The following is a 20506-nucleotide window of genomic DNA, read 5'->3' as shown; positions in this document are numbered from 1 at the left end:
CCAAGAGGCAGATCTGTCTAGATTATTTTTCACAGAAATAATATTTTTGCAAACATTAAACTGATATTTTTGCATTCCCAGAAATCATGTTGCTGTGCGGCTCTGCACTTAATAAATCACCGGACTTCATCACTTCGTGGGAGTTTGGAACAGAAAAGTCATTTCTTGGCTGTGAGTGGAAAACCATATTTTAAAACATCCAGAGTGAGACTACGGTGTTGAAATCCAGGCTTTGTTGAGAAGTGGGGGGGGGGGTGTATTTAAATTTGCCAAAATTCTTTTTTATAAATCAAAATTTCCCTAAGCCTACGGAATCTGGATCACTGAATTTTACTTTAAGCCGTCATGTAGAGAGGACTGATAAATGCCCTAACAGACATTTCCACCTGAGAGGAACAGGGAAAGTCTTTCCTTTTTTTTTTTTTTTTTTTGAGGAAGTAGCTGAGGGGATAAAGGAGAAGAAACACAAGCCAGCAGACATGAATATCCCAGCTGTCCAGCCCTCTTGGGGTGGTGCTTTGTTGGAGTGTGTGGTAGAAACACGTTCCAGAACAGTGGCTAATCCTAGCATGTATTTCAGAGCATCCCCACAGTTGGCACGACACTGCATGGCGTCTAACATGGTGCCAGACAGGATTTTAGAAATGGCTGAGGAAGCTGTCTGGAGAGCTGAGCTTTAGATATCACCCTACTTCTCCACATCCTACCATGTGCTATATCACTGGCAGGGATGGGAAATGAAAGAAGCACTGGACCAGAAGAAGCCTATGGTGAAGAAGAAGCGTCACAAATGTGACCTTAGAACCAGAGCTATGACTTCAGCAGAGGGTGCCAGCATGGCATGTGAAGAAACCAGGGAAAGCGCACTTCTAGTGGTGAGGTTCTGGTACCCAAACTCACACGTGACTACTTTGCAGGAAGTTGATTTCCTGCACTTCACAGGAGGCACACATGGCCCCAAAGCAGACCAGTGGTCCAACTCTAATGTCACTCCCTTCTTATTTAAGAACTGCTTAATCCACATCAGTAGATTGTTCTTATTTGGTTTTCCTCAAGAAAAGAAAATTAGGATTTTAGTCCAGAGACAATTTCTTTTAAAAGACACAGATGCTGTGAACCAGCTGCTGTTATCAGAGACTCCTTTAGTTCCATTGCTCTATTTTCCTAAGCGTGATGCAGATTTTTGTTTGTCTCTCCAGCAAACTTTCAGTCTTTCCTAATTCTACAGCTCATCTTTGGAATACCTTCTCATTTGTACAGTTAGTTTACAGCCTGCTTCCACCTGCCTGTTTAAATGTTTATGTGCATTTCTATGTTACCATTACAGTAAGAAAACAGGATTTTTAAGGAATAACCATAAAGTAACCTAAAAAAAATTTTTTTTTCTTACAATTGCTGCAGCAAACCCACTCCAAGGGCTGGTTCTTTTCTGTCCCCAGGTAAAATGGGAGTAGGTACCACTGACTTTTCTGGTCACACTTAGGAGATAAAAACACCATTTAATCTGCAGAGCAGTGTCAGTTCAATCACCTGCATTTCCAGTCAAAACTCTAAATTTTATTCAGAGTTGAAGTCTCTCCCTTCCTCCAGCTTTGGCCTGCCCAAGCCCAAGGTGAGCAGGATAGGGCTGGCTTCATGGTTATGCCAGCTCTTCTCTGCTGTCCTCTCCAACTCCATGATAAAGTAAGAGGGAAGAAGGAGGGACAAGGAGGTTGGGGAGGTCATCATTGACTGGCATCAATCTATGGGAGACATTTCAAGTTGACTTTGTCAGCAGGCATTTTCCTGGATTATTTGGAAACCCTCCCCATTGCTGGTAATCTCACCAACTTTTCCCTTGATGGGGTGCAAGCTTTTACAAATCACCGGCTTCCTTTCACAGCCCCTGGGTATCTTGTGGTGCATGTCCATCTCTATCTTCCCCAAACATAGACCATTTTTCCTTTAGCCACGTGGTAGGCATCCAGCTTCATCCATACAGTTAACTTCTAGACTTCTCAGGTACAAGTTACATACTAGTCTGGTATGAGAGATCACATTGTAGATTCTACTTGTGGTCAACTTTAAGCTCCCTCCCTAGAGCTAAGATCAGTGAGGGGGCAATATTAGTCTCTCTCTGAACTGGTGTGGGGGCAGGCAGGAGGGAATGAGACTTAGCACAGTGCAAGTCTCTCTGAAGACCTTTTTTTTTTTCTTCAATTGCTATTTTCGAGGTTTTGGTTTCAATCATTTCATACCCTTCTTTTGAGAAAGGCAAAAAATGGATTTGGACTGTGTCTCTTACAAGCCTTGCAGAAGTAGTCTTGTGCATCATTTTGGAATCTGGGGGCAGTTTCTGCCTATTGTCTTAGAGCTTCAGCCTAAACCAAGACCAAGTCACATCTTACTTTCCTTTCACATTCAGTGGAGACAGATCTGTACAGCAGGGTGGTGAGGTCGGATGTACGTAACTCAGCACTCAATGCGACTCTGTGATTCCTTATGTCTGGGACTTTCTCTTCTCTTCCGCCTGATAAGTGTCTCCTCCTTCTGTGAAGTCAACCTCAGAGCACCTATTTTATACCATTTTTTATTCTTCGATTGTGTGACTCTTCCCAATTTATTTCCTTGGTTGCTATCTCCCCACCCCCAAACCCAAGGATTTTTAATTTTTGTTTCTTCTTTCTATTCAGTTCAAGGCTCTTATAGAAAGGTAAGGGCCATAGTTCTTAGAAAGAAAAGCTGAAGTTTTTCTGATACCCTAGGCTGTTGGCCTTTACAGAGTCCCACTTGCTTCAAGGGAACGCTGTCTGCTTGTAGACAGGAGAGACACTGTTGTTTGTTGGCTACAAAAGTGTGGCAACAAACATTAAAAGGAGTCATGTTGTGAACCCTGTTTGCTTGTCGTATTTCAACTTGTGGGTACTTACTTTGTTCCACTTCTTTACTTGCAGTCCAAGGACAAACTAAAACAAACTTTAAAAAAATGACTTTGATAGAACAATACAAAGCAAGTACGCCCAGACATTTTTTTCAAACTAAAAAGTTTTTGGAAGTGTTTTTATTTACTGTTGAAAAGAAAATAATAGAAATAGATTAAAATGATGTTACCGTAGAGCTGGGAAGATATTAAAATCAACATACTGCATTATACTGTTACCAGTGATTTAACTGGCCATGTGAAAAAGGTTATAGCTGCCTTCAACTCTCCTCTGGGGCCTAAAAGAAATGTTTCTGGGTCACATGAGAATAAAGTACTTTCGAAAATAATTTGAATTTAAGAAGCTAAATATTTAAAACTTTTTTGATTAGGTTGCATATGAAAGAGGGTCTATATATTCACCATCAGTAATTCCCAGTCTAATAGCGCCAACAAGGAAGCTCTGAACTGCTGCCATGTAGAATTCTAAAATATCACTCGTTGTTAAACGTGCAGCATAAGCACCATAGCTCAACAAAATGAAGTGCAATTTTCTCTTCAGTCAGAGAAAAGAGCAAGTTCAAGATTAGTTATGCATTCAACAGTCCATTTGGGGAGGCTAATTAGAGGGAGAAGACATTGAAATAGAAGTCATCAAAAAAAGCCAGCAGATGAGTCTTTTTGGAGACTTGCTTTGTCCTTTGTCACAAACAAGAACACCTGTGAAAAGTGCAGGTTGCCCTCATCCAAAGTCTGGTTATGAGGTTCAGGTTTTTTGATCCTGGAGCAAAAGAACAGTAATAGTTCATGAGATTGTCTTTAGAGGCACTGGCGCCTTCAGAGTATCAGGTTTCCAAGTCAGTAGAGCAGGTGTGCAAATTCAGTACCCCCAAAATAGACCTAGGTACAAGAATTGGGATTGTTCTCTTTCTCCAGGACTTGATGAGGGCTGAAAATGAGTGGAATATATCATGTTAAGACAGTCACGTTTTTAACAGGAAACCTAGCATGTGAAAAAGAAGTATCTGAATTTTATCCTATTTGAATATACTCAGAAGAGTGTAATTCTCACTCCAACCAAATAACAACGCCCCTGGAAGCTGGCCTAATATAATATCACATGTTATTTTTGTAGCGTTTTCATCAAGAATAAGAAAGTAGTAATTCTGTGCAAGTTGTATTCACTGTAGTATCATAAAAATGTGCTTATTTCTAGAAAATTTAGAAAATATTTTTTCTTAGCAAATTTATGTTAGATTATCAGTATCCAGAAGGTTTCTCAATATTATCTCATAAAAGGGCAAAAAAGATGCCTTGGAGAAGGGTAAGAGTGTTGATCGTTCATTATGACATGTGTCCCCAGAATTAGTGATCACTCTCATGAAATGTCCCTGAACAGACCGTTCTAGGCCTGCTTTCTGTAAGGAATGGACAAAATGCCCTGGAGAAAAGACCAGAATCATAAATTAAGGGTTTTTTCCTTAGAGCCTCCATTTTCTGAAGAGCTGGCCGCCCGGCCCTGAAACGAATAGACCTTAAGTTCAACACTTAAACTTTACCAGTGTCAGAAACTCTCAAATGATGTATTAAAATCCAAGGCTGTGTACTTTCTCTTCAGAAAAACTATTTTTACTGTGAAAAAACTAGTTCTGTTTTTCATATGCAAGTAACAAGGCTAAGGAAGGTCACTTGTGGTGATCACATAATGAGGCTTAATGAAAGATTGAGCTTGCGCACTCCTCTGAACTTGGGGTAGGCGATGCTTAAAGGCCAAGGGAGCTGCTTTTGGGTCATACCATTCACCACTCTTTCACCCCGTCATCAAGTCTTCCTTACCTTTTTAGGGGAGCTACCTTGGTCCCAAGGGGCAAACATAGCCTCTGGACCTGGGTGAGCTACTGTGAGTATACGCTTCTTGAAAAAAAAAGCTCTAAATCTCGACAGTCTGTAATCTCACCAGTGTGAATCACCTCATTCACATTTAATTCCCATAACAAGGGATGATACTTAAAACACTTAACTGATAAGGTGCCCTCCTGGATAATTCAAATGGGTGCCCTGGAACAGAGCTGGCACAGGGTCCCGGGGCCCTCTGTGTCCTTAGCTGGAGGGTTATGTGGAGGTGTGAGCACGGGCCATGGGGAGCCCTGCAGAAGCCTGGGCAGACTATGTACCAGCCTGTACTGAAAGATGTTCCAATTTTAACAGTCACTTCATCTGTACCAGTGTGTCTCGCCTGGTTATAAGCCCTGCTGACAACTCTGTGAGGCTGAGATTCTAATTTCTCTTTTATACTTGAGGAAACTGAGACTCCAGGAGGTTCAGCAGTTTTGCTATTGTCACTCAGCCAGGAGACAGGGAGGAAGGGGAATCCAGAGGGCAGCCAGGCTTGGAAGATGGCGAAGCACAGGCTCTTTGCCCACCCACTGCGGACTCTGCGTAGCGTCTCCGTTGGCCAGGCCCTCGTTTCTGCAGCCCCTCAGCAGCTAGTCCGATGTTACACCAGGTTTAGATACACCCTCTGACCCTCTTCATTCTGTGGCGGTGGCCTGGCTGGAAAAGCCTACAAGAAGACCAGTGAACTGAGCATCTGCAAAGGAAACGTTGTTTCTGCCCTGCCCCTCCCGCGGCAGCTGCAGGCGGCCGCGGCTCTATCCAGGCTGCGAAAGACCACGTTCAATGGCTGTGTTTCTGAGTAAGAGATGGAAGCTTGAGGGACCATCTTTTCTGAGGTTGCTTTGGGAGCAGCAGGCTTAAATACACTCCTCTTGAGTGTATTTTGTTTTTCTCTTCTTTTTCTCTGAAAACCAGTGAAGCATACAAAGGAAATGAATTTAATTTTTTTTTACATTTAAGAAATTTTGCTGTTGCCTGTAAAGTTAACATATACTCATGGTAGATGATTAAGAGAAAAAAAGACAGGTGCTTTAAAAATTTCGTATAGTCCTACTACCTGTCATTTTATTATGTTTATTTACAGATCTAGTCTTGAAATCATTCTTTTTAGCACTTTAAAGTTATTTTAAAATTATGAGTGTTATAAAGTTATTTTTGAAAGTTTTATGTGTTTTTTCCCATTTTATTACATCGTCTTTGAAATTTATGTGGCTATTCCTCTACTGTTGGACATTTAGGGTATTCCCTGTTTTTTTACCATTCTACGTAATGCTCCATCCAAATCCTAATAACATGAATCTCTGACTCACCACAGGCTGTTGCCTTAGGTAAAATCCTAAAAATTGCGATTATAGAGACAAGAGTGTTAATGTATTGTACTTAATGGCCCTTTGTGTTTCTTCTCTTTCTGAATTGCTTGTTACAGCCTTTGGCTCACTTTTATAACCATGCTAGATCTTTTCTTGTTTCTTTGCATGTTTAAGATGTTATGTATTGAACTAGCGTATTTCATATCAAATAATAGCTCCCAGTATATTGTTTGCCATTTAAGATTGTTTATGGTATTTTTTATATAGAAACTTTTCCATTTTATGACCAATGTACTGCTTTTTATGTTTTGATTTTTACATTTATTAATTCCTTAAAAGATATTCCAAATATCAAGATCTGATAAATAGGAAATACATTTTCTTCTCATTTGTTTGAGGCTAATTTTCAGCATTTCACTCTTCAAGCATCAGAAGTTTTATCTGATTAAGGTAAACTTTTTTTTCAAGGTAAGCTAATTATCCTAAACTATTTATTGAATATTCATTTTTCCCCATAAAGGTATGATACTGCATTTATCTTACACTATTATTATATATAATAATTATTATAAACTAATGATATCTTATATGTTATAATTATATTATATATTATATAACATTATGTCTAATATATTATATAGTTACATTATATGTATTATATTACATATTATGTATTATATATTGTATTATATATATCAGATATATATTATAAACTAATGTATATACTGGTTTTTGGCTGTTTGTTTTGTCCTATAGATTACTTGTCATTTCTTTAGGCAGTACATATTTCTTTATTCATTTAAAAAAGAATCATAGGGTTACTATAAAAGAAATACGATCAATACTTGAATTATCATTTAAAAATATTATTTACTTTAAATAACTAAAAAATTACTTCTAAGATATATATGTCATAATTTACTCATGCACACTGTATTACAAAGGCTTTGGAATATTTTATACAAATATACAAAGCACAACAGAATGAAAATAAATGAGAACATTTAAAAAAATAAGATAAATCCAGGGATCCGGTTAAGATATGAAATGATTGTCATAATGAACTAGAGTTACTTTAAGATAGACCTATATTGGCTCTAAGCATCATAGTGGTCAAAGTAAAGAAGAAAATGTGACCAATTATAAGGTTCCAAGGTTAAGCTACAGAAGTTATTCTTTCAGAAGTACTGCTCCCCTGATTCTGAGACCCAGAGTGGTAGAAAACATTCCTGATTACATCCCTACAAATGGTGAATGAATCACTCCCTCCCTGTGCTTTTCAGACATTTTTGTGTCACTAGCACAACACTCTTTGTACTGTAGTGTAATAGTGATGCCCGCCTTGCCCTCTCCCTACCACCATGACCTTCCCAGTCCCAGCCTGTGGACTTCTGCGGTGCTTGTTTTCAGAACCTTTGTGATTGGCATAACGCTTAGAACAATAGAGGGCTCAAAAACTTGGGGGGGGGTGAAGAAAAAGGGAAGGAAAGGTGAGAGGGAAAGGAAAAAACAATATGGTAATCAACATGGATTTGTTTGAAGTCAGCACCAATGTACAAGTGCCTCCAGCTTCCCATTCTATGCTGCTGCTGCTGCTTCTTTTTCTTTTTGAGGTGAAATTCCTGTTTTATCTTACTTTATTGTGAAAAGAACACTTAACATGAGATCTACATGCTTCACATTTTTGAAATTGCAATACAGTACTGTTACCTAAAGGCCCAGTGTTTCACAGCAGGTCTCTAGAACTTATTCATCTTGCACAACTGAAATTTTATGCCCATCAATTAGCAACTGCCCAACTTCCTCTGCCCAACCCTAGCCACTGGCAGTCACCATTCTAGTCTTTATAAATTTGACAGTTTTAGATATTTCATATAAGTGCAATCATGCAATATTTGTCTTTTTGTGACTTGTTTATTTCACTTAGCATAATGTCCTCAAGAGTCATCTGTGTTGTTGCATATGACAAGATTTCCTTCTTTTTTAAGGCTGACTAATATTCCATTGCATGTATATACCGCATTTAAAAATTCATTTATCCATCCTTGGCTACTTAGATTGTTTCCACATTTTGGCTAATGTGAATAGTACTATGATAATTATGAACATGCTAATATCTCTTCTATCCTGATTTCACTTCTTTTGGATAAATACTGAGAAGTGGAATGTCTAAGTCATGTGGTAGTTCTATACTGAACTTTTTGTGGGACCTCTATACTGTTTTGTGTAGTAGCTGCACCATTTTGCATCTCCACCAGCACTTTACAAGGGTCCTAGTTTCTCCACATCCTCACCAAAACATATATATCTATATATTTTTATAATAGCCACCTAATGAGTGTGAGGTGATATCTTCTGATTATGATTTGCATTTTTCTGATGATTAGTAATGTTGAGTACCTTTTCATATACTGTTGGCCATTTGTATGTCCTCTTTGGAGACATGTCTATTCAAGTCCTTTGCCCATTTTTAAATCAAGTTATTAGGGTTTTTTTTGTGGGGTTTTTTTTCTATTGAGTTGTTTGAGATTCTTATATATTTTGGAAATTAATCTCTTATCAGATATATGGTTTATAAATATTTTCTCCCATTCCATAGGTTGCCTTTTTATTCTAGTGTTTCTTTGCTGCGCAGAGCTGTTTAGTTTAATGCAGTCCTACTTGTCTATTTTTGTTTTAGTTGCCTATACTTTGGTTTTATATCCATGAAATCATTGCCAAGACCAATGTCATGAAGATTTTCCCCTGTGTTATCTCCTAGGAGTTTTGTAGTATCAGTTCTTATGTTTAAGTCTTTAATCCATTTTGAGTTGATTTTTGTGTATAGTTTAAGATACAGTACAATTTTATTCTTTTGCATGTGGAAATGCAGTTTTCCTAACACCATTTGTTGAAGAGCTATTCTTTCCCCATTAAGTATTCTTGGTACTCTTGTGAAGATCTGTTGACCATATATGTGTGGATTTATTTCTGGGATCTCTATTTTGTTCTCCTGGACTATATGTTTGTCTTTATGCCAATACTATACTATTCTAATTGTTGTAGCTCTGTACTACATTTTGAAATTAGGAAGTGTGATACCTCCAGCTTTGTTCTCCTCCATCAAGATCATTTTGGCTATTCAGTCTTTTGTGGTTTCATATGAATTTTATAATTGTTTTTAATATTTCTGTAAAAAATGTCATTAGGAAGTAAATCATATATTTCATTATGGTTAGTTTCTGAAGGTTTATTTTTTGTGGGGGTAGGGGTGGGCAGACATATTTCTTTGTTCCTTTATTTTTCCTTGACTCTCTGTGTTGGTGTCTGTGCATTACATAAAACAGCCACTTCTCCCAGTCTTTATGGGCTGACCTTGCACAGAAGATCCTCTAATATGTCCAGTCAGATAATCTGATGCCTTGCAAACCTTTGTGCTGGTTCAAACTGCTTTCTTTATTCTTAGTAGCCCCCAGGCATCTAGAGTATGCCAGGTCCTGTCAGAATAGGTGAGACAAGTGAGAAGCCAGTTTCTTGGGCAGCACTGGAGAAAGCTGGAGCATTTGAAGCATTATTCAACTCATTTCCTCCTTAGGGAGAAGCTAGAAGCTGGGGTTTATTGGCTGCTCACTCTGCGCTGAGCTGGAGGGAAGGACTGTGGTGAGTGCCTGCACACTAGTTGAAACTACCGCTTCGTTCTCTGTAACCCCAGGAACTGGGAAATACCAGGTCCTGTCAACGCTCTGAAACAGGCAAGATTCAAACCAGTCTCTGGGGTAGCACTCAGAAAAGTTGGGACACTGAATGTGTGGTCTAACTCCTTTGCTTCTTAGGGAGGACTTTGGGGCTGACCATATGGCCCTCCACCAGAGGTAGGCATTGTGGTGAGAGGGGATTCTCTGTTTTTCCTACTGGCTTTGGTGAGGCTGGATTGGAACCTGCCCAGGGCCTAGGAACCTTTCACCTAGTTTCTGGATTTCTCACAGAGGGTGTTGATCCATGTGCTGCTGTTGAAGCAGTGTGACTGCGGAGGGAAGAGCTCAGAGCTTCCTATTCCACCATCTGGCTGACATCAAGGAGCCCCAGCCTATATAACTTATCCTTGGAACCAGCCGGGGTCATGAATTCAGTTCCCATCACTCAAAATAATAGAAATTGGGATTTTAAGCTCTGTGCTCACTCTCCCAATCCCAGCCCTGACAGTACACTGTACATGCTCATATTAAATGACTTCAGATGAGTTTCATTGTCACAGTGATGGAATTTCAGGAACAGAATGATTACCAGTTAATAGTGTGACATTAGTAGTTCATAGACTTAGCTTCAGCCTTGGGAGCTAAGTCCAGCTCACTCATCTGCCTTCAGCAACACTGTAACTTAGTTCAAAAGGACCATTTGGAAAGCAGAGCTGCCAGCTGCTTGCTCATTGCTCCTTAGATAAAGGACGTCCATTCCCTTGGCTTATTCTCTGAGCATAATGTGCTCACAGCATCTGTCAGGGCCGACTGCTTATAGAAGAAAAGGAGACTCCCCTTAAATCAACTTAAGCATAAAATGAAACTCAGGCAACTAACTCGTATAAGTCACTCAACTTGAGTCCAAGCAAAGTTGAGTTAGAGAGTCAGACCAAACCATGTCACAAGGACTCACTTCTCTCTCTCTCGCTCGCTCTCTCTCTCCTCATCTCTAAGCTCTGTTCTTCTGCGTGGGCATCATTCTTAGGTGGGTCCTTTCCACATAGTGACCCCAACAGTTCCTGCCCTGTATCTTCCTGGGTCTTGAGCCTGGTGGCCTTTGGATTAGAATTTACATCATTAGTTTTCCTGGTTCTTTAGTTTGCCAACTTACCTTGTAGATCTTGAGACTTGTCAGCCTTCATAATAACATGAGCCATTATTCTCTCTCTCTCTGTTTGTCTCTCACTCTCTCTCTCTATTCCCCTCCATATATAAATGTTCTACTGGTTCTGTTTCTTTGGAGAATGCTGACTAATACAGCAGGAAAAACAGCAGAAATCCTCTGCACTCTCCATTTCTTCCCTCTAAGCCTCTTTATTCCTTTTAAGGCTGTATGCTCTATCCACGTGCATCCTCTCGTATCTGTCCCTGTAATATGTCTATTTTAGGGCAGTCTATTCCAGAGCTCGTCCATACCCCTTCCTTTGAAGTCCTCCTTGTTTTCATTCTTGGAGAATTAGGCATCACCCTCTTTATAGTCTTACAGGGCACTGGAATTTTCCTTATAATTTGTTCATTCTGTTTTCACATAGACTTCTTCAGCTTCCTTACCTTTAAAGGAGAAAGGGTACTTTCCTTTTTGGGCACCTACTATGTACAAAACATTGGGTTATATGTTTTAAGGAATCTGGATAGTAAATATTTCATTTTTCTCACACACACAGCAAAAGTCAGATAATCATGCTCTTCTCCTTTGCTCTCCTAACCTTGCTTTCTTATTCCTCGCTAGTCAGGCAGTTCACAGTATTTCTTAAAGCCATATTTTGTTCCCACACTGCTGTTAGGGTAGCAATTAGGTTCTGTGATCAGTTGCAATAAACCAGAGTGATGACTGGAAAGAGCAGTGAAATTGGCTGGAGTAGGAAATTCGAGGCAAGCTGCACCAGAGTTGGTCCCTTTAGGTGGTTAGAACCTGTGGAAGTGGGGTCAAGACCAGGGATGGCACTGTTGCGCCTGGCTGAGGAGTGACATTACAAATGTAGCAGTAAGATCCATCTCCCGAAGTGTGTGGTTCACCTCGTAGAAGCCGCTCTGGTGTACTGTAAATGATCCCAAGGCCTGGGGTAGATCTGGTGCCACCACTGACCTAAGATGAGATCATGGGGCAGCTGCTTCACTTTTCTGGGTTTGTTTTCTTCTCTGTGACTTGAAGATAACAAGGCTTCAAGGCTGGCTTCATGGTTGTACTGGACAGACCTGTGCCGTCCCTCAGAACCCCATGCTTAGAATGGCCCTGCACTTGGGCTGGTGCTCTACTGTCACTGATTTGAAATTCTTACTGATGTTTGAATAAGGGGTCCAGGATTTCCGTTTCGCACAAGGCCTTGCAAATTATGCAGCTGGTCCCGTGGGCCAGGTCAGTGGGTCCACAGGATCCCTGGGGCTGTTCTATGAAACAAGGGACACAAAGTCCTGTTAGTTTGGGGAAAACAATGGGTTAATGGTTAACAAAAGTAAATAGATTTCTCTGTGTTAAAAAAAAAAAAATCTCAAAGCTCAAAGTCTTTAGCATGCCAGTGTGCTTTGTAGTTTCCCAGGAAGGAGATATGAAAGTCATTTTCTAAACACATTAACCATAAAGCCCCTCCCACCACTTTTTTTTCAAGAAGCATCTGGTGTAACACGCACTAACCAGACTACATTTTGGGGAATGTTGGCCTCTGTGTTTGCTTACGTGTCTGTGAATTCCAGCAACCTTTCCTTTTTCATTATAATGGACCATGTGTAGGGGTGGAGGTGGGGTGGGGAGTAAAGCTGCAGGTAAGGAGTGGGGGTAGCGCTCTCCCGTGACCAGGGCGCTGCTGCAAGGCAGAGTTATGCTGCTCTAGTCTCGAGGAAGCTCAGGTAGACCCACCACTTTTCTCCCCTGAACCTTTGGTTATGTTGTTTTGTCTACTCAAGTGCCCTGTTCCCACCTCAATCTAGTATATTCTTGTTGTTTCTTTTACAAAATTTATCTCAAGTTTATATACCTGTTTTATCTCCCAGCTTCACCCTTGTGTAACACACATTGTCACAGATGGACCAGGGCTACATAGTCTTAATTCACCTCCCAGCTCCAGCCCATTTTCCACAAGGTACTCTGATGTCCCTTTTCAAAGTGCAGATTGGCTGCATGCCAGTGCCCAGCTTAAAACTCATCAAAGGCCCTGTAGTATGATTAGGAGAAAAGATTCCGTCTCATGACCAATGCCTTGAGACCCGAAGCCCCTCTTCTCCAGCTGGCCTGCCCGTGGCCCGTTTTCTGGCCGTAGTGACATTTTGAGTTCTTGATAATCCCCAATTCTTTTTCATTTTTAGGAACTTTTCACTTAATGCTCACAGAATCTTGCTCATTCCAACCCCTGCTTTTCAAATGGTGGGTTCTTCCTCATGCCTTAGATCTCCACTAAAAATCACCTCTGTAGCAAGACCTTCCCTGCCCACTTTGCCAAAGTAGCTACCTTACCCCACCACCTGCCCTGGTGAATACTATCAAGTGCATTCTGCTCATTCAGTACTTAGTAGCCCAACAAGTTATGACTATTAATTTGTCTACTTGCTCGTTGCCTAATAAAGCACTAGAACGCAGATACTTTGGACATGGGGAGTATGTCCCTCTTGTACTTCCTGTTCTTAGCACATGCCTGGCACATGGTAGTTTATAACTAAATATTTCTGACTCAGTGAATGAATTCCTAAAGATCTCTCTCAAATGCTACTCCTTTCCCATTGTGTCCTTTTTCTAACCAGAAGTGATGCCTCCTTTGTCTGAATATCTGCACACCTTTATAGTTCTTGTCTTCGCCTCTTGGCATTATTTGTGGGTTTATCGCATCCTCCTAGTTCCTCAAGTTTCCGGAGCAGTGTCTTAGTGATCTTTTTATACTCCTGCTCTGTCTGGCACAGAATAGGTGCTCAATAAATTCTGGTTGATTGATTTGAATAATTGAAAGAGCTTTCAATAGAACAGGCAACTAAAAAAAAAATGTTAGAGAGGTTTATTCAAAAATAAAACCACAATAAGCCCTGGACTCCTTGCCAAAAATGGGCATGTTTCCCGGCCATTCTAGAGGTCTTGGAGAACAGCCTAAACACCAATCTTCACTGATCCAAATCGGCTTCATTAAACCCTCCCTGGGCCTGTGAGATGGATGGCGTGTGAACTGAGTCTTGACAGGTAGAGAGAAGAAAGCTCACGCCTCCAGGTGCTTCTGGCCCCAATTAATAGCCTTGCATGGAAACTTGCAAGGAGGAAACTCTGCTGTGGTTATGAGGCCTGAACAGTGCTTCTTTTACTGGAACTTTTAGAAGTTTCCTCTGGTTGATGTGGATATATATCCACAGATATAGCTTGGATATATATGTGCATGGGCGGAACTGCAATGAAAGCTTAGGGAAAAAGAAAGGTATCTGTCTCAGCCGGGACACGCAAATGGAAGTGACCATTACCAGTCTGAGTTCATTTTGTTTAAACTGTGAAAGTAATAGTACATACCTCACAGCATCATTGTAAGTACTAATTAAGATGACATATGTCTTAACTTCATATACAAAGTAGGTGGTAAATATGTGTTAAGTTCTGTCCTCTATTCCCTCCTATTCCAGGTGAGACTCCAGCTATGACCTCCACAATGGGCCACTTCCCAGTACATAGCTAGACTTTGTGGAAAGGGGGAAAGTAGACTGATAAGTGTGTGTGCATGTGTGTGTGCATATGGCTCATGGATGTACATGTGTCATACAAAAGGAAGCTTATATTTGCTATGCATTTGGATGTAGTAAGTGGACAATAAAATGATGTGTAATTAGCATCTGTTTCCTTTGCACCGAGAAAAGAATGTAATTGAAATCTTGATCTCAATGTGGAGGGAAGTGAAGTGCTAGGCTACTGTTAGTTTGTAGGGAGAAAAGTTCTGCACCTTACTAGGGCAAACAAAAGTGAAATTTTCTTACTCAAGCCAGGAATAAGAATGAATTTAATCGAGGAAGACTGGTGAGCAGCACAAAAACATTAGAATTTCTTTTTTAAAGATTGCTCCATAGGCAGAGTCAGGGATTTCCACTGGTAGATGTGGATGCCTTTTTAGGTCAGTCTCTATCATCAGCTCAGTGAGCATGGGAAACGGACGATTACATGGTTATCTGTATTGGTTTACTTGGGCTCCCGTAACAAAGTGCCACAAACTGGGTGTCTTCAACAACAGAAATATGTTGTCTCACAGTTCTGGAGGCCAGAAGTTCAAAAACAGGATGTTGGCATCTTGAAGACTGGTTCCTTCTGAGGGCTGTGAAGGAAGGATCTGTTCCAGGCTTTTCTCCTTAACACATAGATGGCTGTCTTCTCTCCATGTCTTTACATCACCCTCACCCTGTATGTGTCTGTTTTCAAGTTTCCCCTTTTATAAGGACACCAGCCATACTGGATTAGGGCCCACACTGTGTCCGCAGTTTAACTTGATTACCTCTATAAAGACCCTGTCTCCAAATATGGTCTCACTAGGGGTCAGGACTTCAATATATGAATTTGGGGGGTGGGTAGGGGATACAATTCAACTGAATTTCATAACAGTTCTGAAACTTGAAAGTCTCCACTAGATGCTATGCGCCTAGCTCAGCAAAAGAGGGGCCAGACTCTACTAAGGTGGTCACTTTGTCATCTCCGACAATCGGTTCTGGACACAGGTATGGAAAACGGATTACTTGGACACAATATTTCTAGTAGGAGCTCACTGATAGTCCAGGAAGTACTGGCAACAATAAGGTTTATTGTTCCTTATAAACGTGATGTGACAAGTTCACCTACAGACCAGATGAGGTGCATACATGGAGGGCCATCGAGTCATGCGTTTGCTAGAGAATTAGCCCCACGACAACCTGATGTCAGTTTTCAGGGAATGTAGCTTCTGGGACATAATCCATGTGCCTTTTGGATCCTACTCTCTACCCCATAGTATTTCCTCTGTTCTTTTACTGTAAGTGAAAACCAAAAGTAAAGTAAATAAACAGGCAAACATAAGACCCTCAGAAGATTGTATTTGTACAGCACTGATAAATGGAATTTGAAGCAAATCTGTTGCAATGATAGCTGTCATTTAAAATAGCTGTCTCTAATGGTTTGTTTAACTGACTTTAAAATGGCATGTGAATTCTATTAGCATGGTGTTTTTTTGCATTTCTTTTATAATTGTAAGATGTAGAAAATAATACATACACTGGATTTGTTGTTAACGAACGCTTACTGAAAAAAGACACAATATTGAAGAAGGAGATTTCATCGGGGGAAATGGCCATCTGTCCTGACAGTCAATGCTTCAAAAGTAAACACAGCAAAATGATAGGAAACTAATGCAACAAGTTCCAGAACATTAATGTTTCAGAGAATCTCCCCAACGATGTGCTTCTGTGCTCCTCTGTCCCACTAAGAGTTGCGTTAGTGGCACTAGGGCCATTGATGAGATGAGGCCATTTATTAGATGAAAAGATGGGGTTTCATTGGAATGGAGGCACATAACGGTCCTCGAGTGAAGACACAGCTAGTATTATGAAAGGTGGCTGGGCATTGATACAGCAGAACGTCAGAAAGTCTTCGTGAAGGTTTTAGTCCTCTTTTAGCAAAGAGCAGATCACTTCATGTAAAGACAGGGCAGAGCCCTTTAAAATCTTCCCTGAAGCTTAACGAATGGATTTGAACATGCTTATAAAAATGGCTGCATAAATATTTTTCTTTGCCCATTTCAGAGCATGCTAATCAGAAAGGCGCTTTGAAAACAATATTTTTATCTGTACCTCAAATTCATCTCTACCCATTAGCTGCTCAATTAGGCGAAACAAACTTTGAGTTGCATGCCAGGGGCTTAATTTAATTTGCCTGGGAGAAGCAGTTGGCCATAACTGTGAAACCCTGTGTTTTTTTTAGAAATTAAACCAGAGTAGTGAAGCAAAAACTCTCAAAATGCAGTGTGGAAACGGAAGTAGACCATAGTTCATGTTGTGTGGAAAGTCAAAGCGATTTAGTGAGCAGCGTGCAGGTATGTTAGTCACATCCTCCTGATCGTGTTTTCTTTCCAGTTACTGCTTGTTTCATTTTGTTTTTGTTTTTTTTCAAGCTAGTCCTCTGGATTCTAAAGCAGAACAACTCAAGTGACATCAGCTCAGGAAGACAAAAGCAGCTTTTTGTTTGATTGTGGCTGGGTAGGTGTTTAGTTCAAGCAAGAACTGAACAAAATAAAAATTGTCTTTATAAATCCTTAGCCAAATGGAATTTTCTTGGATTCAAATGTAAATTCTATTAAATTACTTTTCAGTCATCATGTAATGTACTTAAACATTTCTAGATAGTGAAACACATTTAGCATAAATGCAAAAAGAAAAAAATTAACTTTGTGAGAAATTATTCCCTTGTTTTTAATCATTTTTTAAAACAACATCCAAAATACACAATTCTTACAAAAAGGAAAGTCAGAAGGTTGATTCTTTATGGGATTAAAACAAATATATTTAGGTATGAAGTACCTTCTAGAAAAACAAGGGAGTCGAGGGCAAAGCTTGTTCCCATGGTGAGTCTCTGACACATGTGCTGTGTTGAAAAGCAGGAAGAGCCATGGGTGGGGCCTCAGAGGCCGGGGTAAGAATCCTGCTCTGACAACAGCTGCTTCACTTGAGATAAGTCATTTGACTATGTTATCTCAGTCTCCCAGAACGTGAAAAGTTGAAAGAAATGCCACCTGTCTTATATAGCCCACAGGATCACCTTTAGCAAAGGAGCAGAAGATGAGAGTAATTCATGTATTTCGGGGAGGGGGTCCGAATGAGAGTTCGGAGAGAAAAGAGAAGTTGGTTCAGAGAGAATTTGGAAGCCAGAGCAAAGTGGCCAAATGTAGTGACGAGACTGAAAGAAAAGCATCAGTGAGTTTGAGCCCAGAGGAGCCTGCATGAAGTTGGACAAGACTCTGTGGCAGTGGAAATGTGGGGCCAGTTGAGGGAGACAAGGAGTTCCTCCATCTCGGTCACCTCTGCCTTGTGCACCTCCCGCTGACCATCCCCATCTCACCCTGAAGGCGGTGACAGTGGATCTTGTTAAGAATCCTTGCGGGGTCAGGGCCAGGGAGGGAATCAGTGTGAAGACTGGCATTGTGTTGATGACTGAGTCCCCTGCCAAGCCTGGTAGATGGCAACATTCCATGCAGTGGCAGAGAGTGATGAGGTGATAATTGAAGAGACAGAGTAAAAGCCACAGAACACCACTGGGTTTTGTTCACTGCCCAAAGCCTCTCCACATGCTGGATTTATCCAGCAGGAAAAAGGAGCAGAGGGAAGTGATTGGCTGATGAGTTCTCATTTGTACATTTCCTTACTTAATTGTCATCGAGGGAGCAAGGCTGCTCACAGGTGAGTTGCCAAAGTGAATAAATGTGAGTTATGTTAAGAGATTAACAAAAGATGAATTTCAGGCAACTTTCTGGAAAACACAGTCTGGTGATAAGATCCACTGGACTGTGAAATAGCCTTTCAGTAGGAAGGGGAGGGGGTGCCATCATTTCAGATATTTAAAACAAGACTAGCTAAAGCATCTGCTAGAGTCTCATCCAGAAGGGAAAAATCCAGACCTGGCAGATGAGCTTAGCTGATGTCTGGGAGCTCTCACACCTCTCATTCTTGATGTTGAAAACGTGTGGTCAAATCCCTGAACATTTTCACAAGCACATTTAAGACTGGGAGCTGTGTGACACTTTAGTCATCCCAGTAATCTCGAGGTTTCAGTGCCAGCTGCGGAATTTGACGCAGATGTGGCGAACAGCAAAGACCACCTTTCAAATTCATATCCCCTTTATCTCTCATTCTGGTTTTATCTTTGGAAGAATCTGAGCATATTTTTAAAGGGCAAGTTAGGTGGTAGAGATGAAAAAAGGGAAAAGGAAAATCTGTTTAAGAGAGAAAGCTTCCAACTTCTTAATTTATATTAAAGGGAGAAGAACTGCAAAATGCCCAGATTTAGGTGCTATAGATGTTGGCTCGATCTGACCATTACAGGACTGTGCCCAGCTCAGGACTGTCCACTGTGAATTATGCATTTGAGCATTAGGCCCAGCAAATTGATAATTTCAGACCATCTTCCCTCTGCTGTCTAATAAGTTTCTGGTCCATCCCTTGGCTATTGGCTAGCAGAATAAACCATAACTTTGATAAGACTGCCATTTGAGAAGAAATGCATCTGGAAAGGCTGGCAGGAGGGAAGGGATGGGAGCGCTCCCTTCATAAGTCGTAATGACCATCTGTCAGCTCGGAGTCTCTGGGCTAGACTGGGGAAAAGACAGGTGCAGATCAAAGTTGGAAACATTCGTTTTGAGTGAATTCGTTGAAAGTTTGCCTTACTCAATTTCCACAAGGTACTAACCCGGTAGCTTTGAATCAGGCCCCTGAGAGTGGCATTTCCATTGTGTGCCACTGACACACGTGCTGTGTGGAGAAGCAGGAAGAACCAGGGATGGGGCCTCAGAAGCTCAGAGTATGAGTCCTGCTCTGCTACTGATATTAGCTGTTTGACGTCAGACAAGTTGCTTAGCCTTATTGTCTCCATTTCCTGGTGAAAGGTGAAATAAATAATACCTATTTTTCATATGTAGCCCACAGGGTTGCTTTTGTTAAAGGAGAAAAGAATGGAAGCAATTAGTATATTTATTCTGAAAATAAAAAGCACTTAGATTAGAAAAATTTGTCCTATGAAAGCCAACTCCTCTATTCATTTAGGAATCGAAGCTTCTCCTCTTTTAATTAAACTCCAGCAATTCTTCATGTTCCGTCCTGCACTGTCTTAGTCAGTTCCGGTGGTTACAACAAAAATACCACAGACGGCATGGCTTAAACAACAGAAATTTGTTTCTCACATTCTGGACGCTGGAAGTCCAAGATCACAGTGCTGGCAGATTCAGTTCCTGGTGACAGCCCTCCTCCTGGTTTACAGGTGGGTGCCTTCTTGCTGTATCTCACGTAGTGGATCATTTCTCTCACATGTCTTCTTATAAGGGCATTAATCCCTTTCATGAGGGCTCTACCCTCATAATGTAATCACCCCACCCAAGGAGTTCACCTCCAAACACCACCACCCTGGGGACTAGGGCTTCAACATATGACTTTTTGAGAGACACATTCAGTCCATAGCATCTAAACTCAGTTTTCTTCCATCTACTGGATCATTCCCACAGATATACAAATACTCTTAGTACTTTGCCTCTTAAAACAAACTACAAAGAGGAAACGCTTGCCCTCAAGTCCCATGTGCTCCTCCACCACCTGCTTGCTCTCACTGCCCCTCTTGACGGCAGGACACTCCAAGAGAGTTGTCTCTCCTCTGCTTCGACTCGCTGGTCTTTGACTCTCTTTTTAACTCATTCCCTTATGTTTCAGCCTCACCACTCCTTTGAAACTATCCTGGGAAAGTCCCCAGTCGCTTCCCTATTGCCAACTCCAGTGACACCCCAGAGTCCTCATCTTTTGTGAGCCCTCAGCATCATTTGACATGAATTTTCACTTCTTGTTGCCTCTAGACCATCATGACTTTCTGATATTCATTCCATGCCCTCAACTACTTCTCAGCCTTTTCTGCTGGTTCTACCTCTTCTTTCCAACCGCTGTTTTGTGGTGCAGTGGGGCTCATGTCTCAGGTTTCCTGTCTTCTCTACATCCTTAGGTGATTCCACCTAGTT

The 20506-nt window shown here is 41.0% G+C and overlaps 1 long non-coding RNA gene across 1 annotated transcript; it reads right to left on the bottom strand.

Annotated features, from left to right (window-relative positions):
* Positions 1 to 10932: 10932 nt before the first annotated feature.
* LOC140689549 (uncharacterized) lies at positions 10933 to 17944 on the bottom strand. The gene is made up of 2 exons (XR_012064596.1): positions 17854 to 17944; positions 10933 to 12209 (listed from the first exon to the last, which is right to left on the bottom strand). It is a non-coding gene; the product is annotated as an uncharacterized lncRNA (long non-coding RNA).
* Between the last annotated feature and the right edge of the window lie 2562 nt (positions 17945 to 20506).

Source organism: Vicugna pacos, chromosome 3, assembly GCF_048564905.1.
Source record: "Vicugna pacos chromosome 3, VicPac4, whole genome shotgun sequence".
In the NCBI taxonomy this organism is placed as follows: Eukaryota; Metazoa; Chordata; class Mammalia; order Artiodactyla; family Camelidae; genus Vicugna; species Vicugna pacos.
The sequence above is the reverse complement of the archived record's forward strand: the minus strand, read 5'-3'. Positions and strand labels throughout refer to the sequence as shown.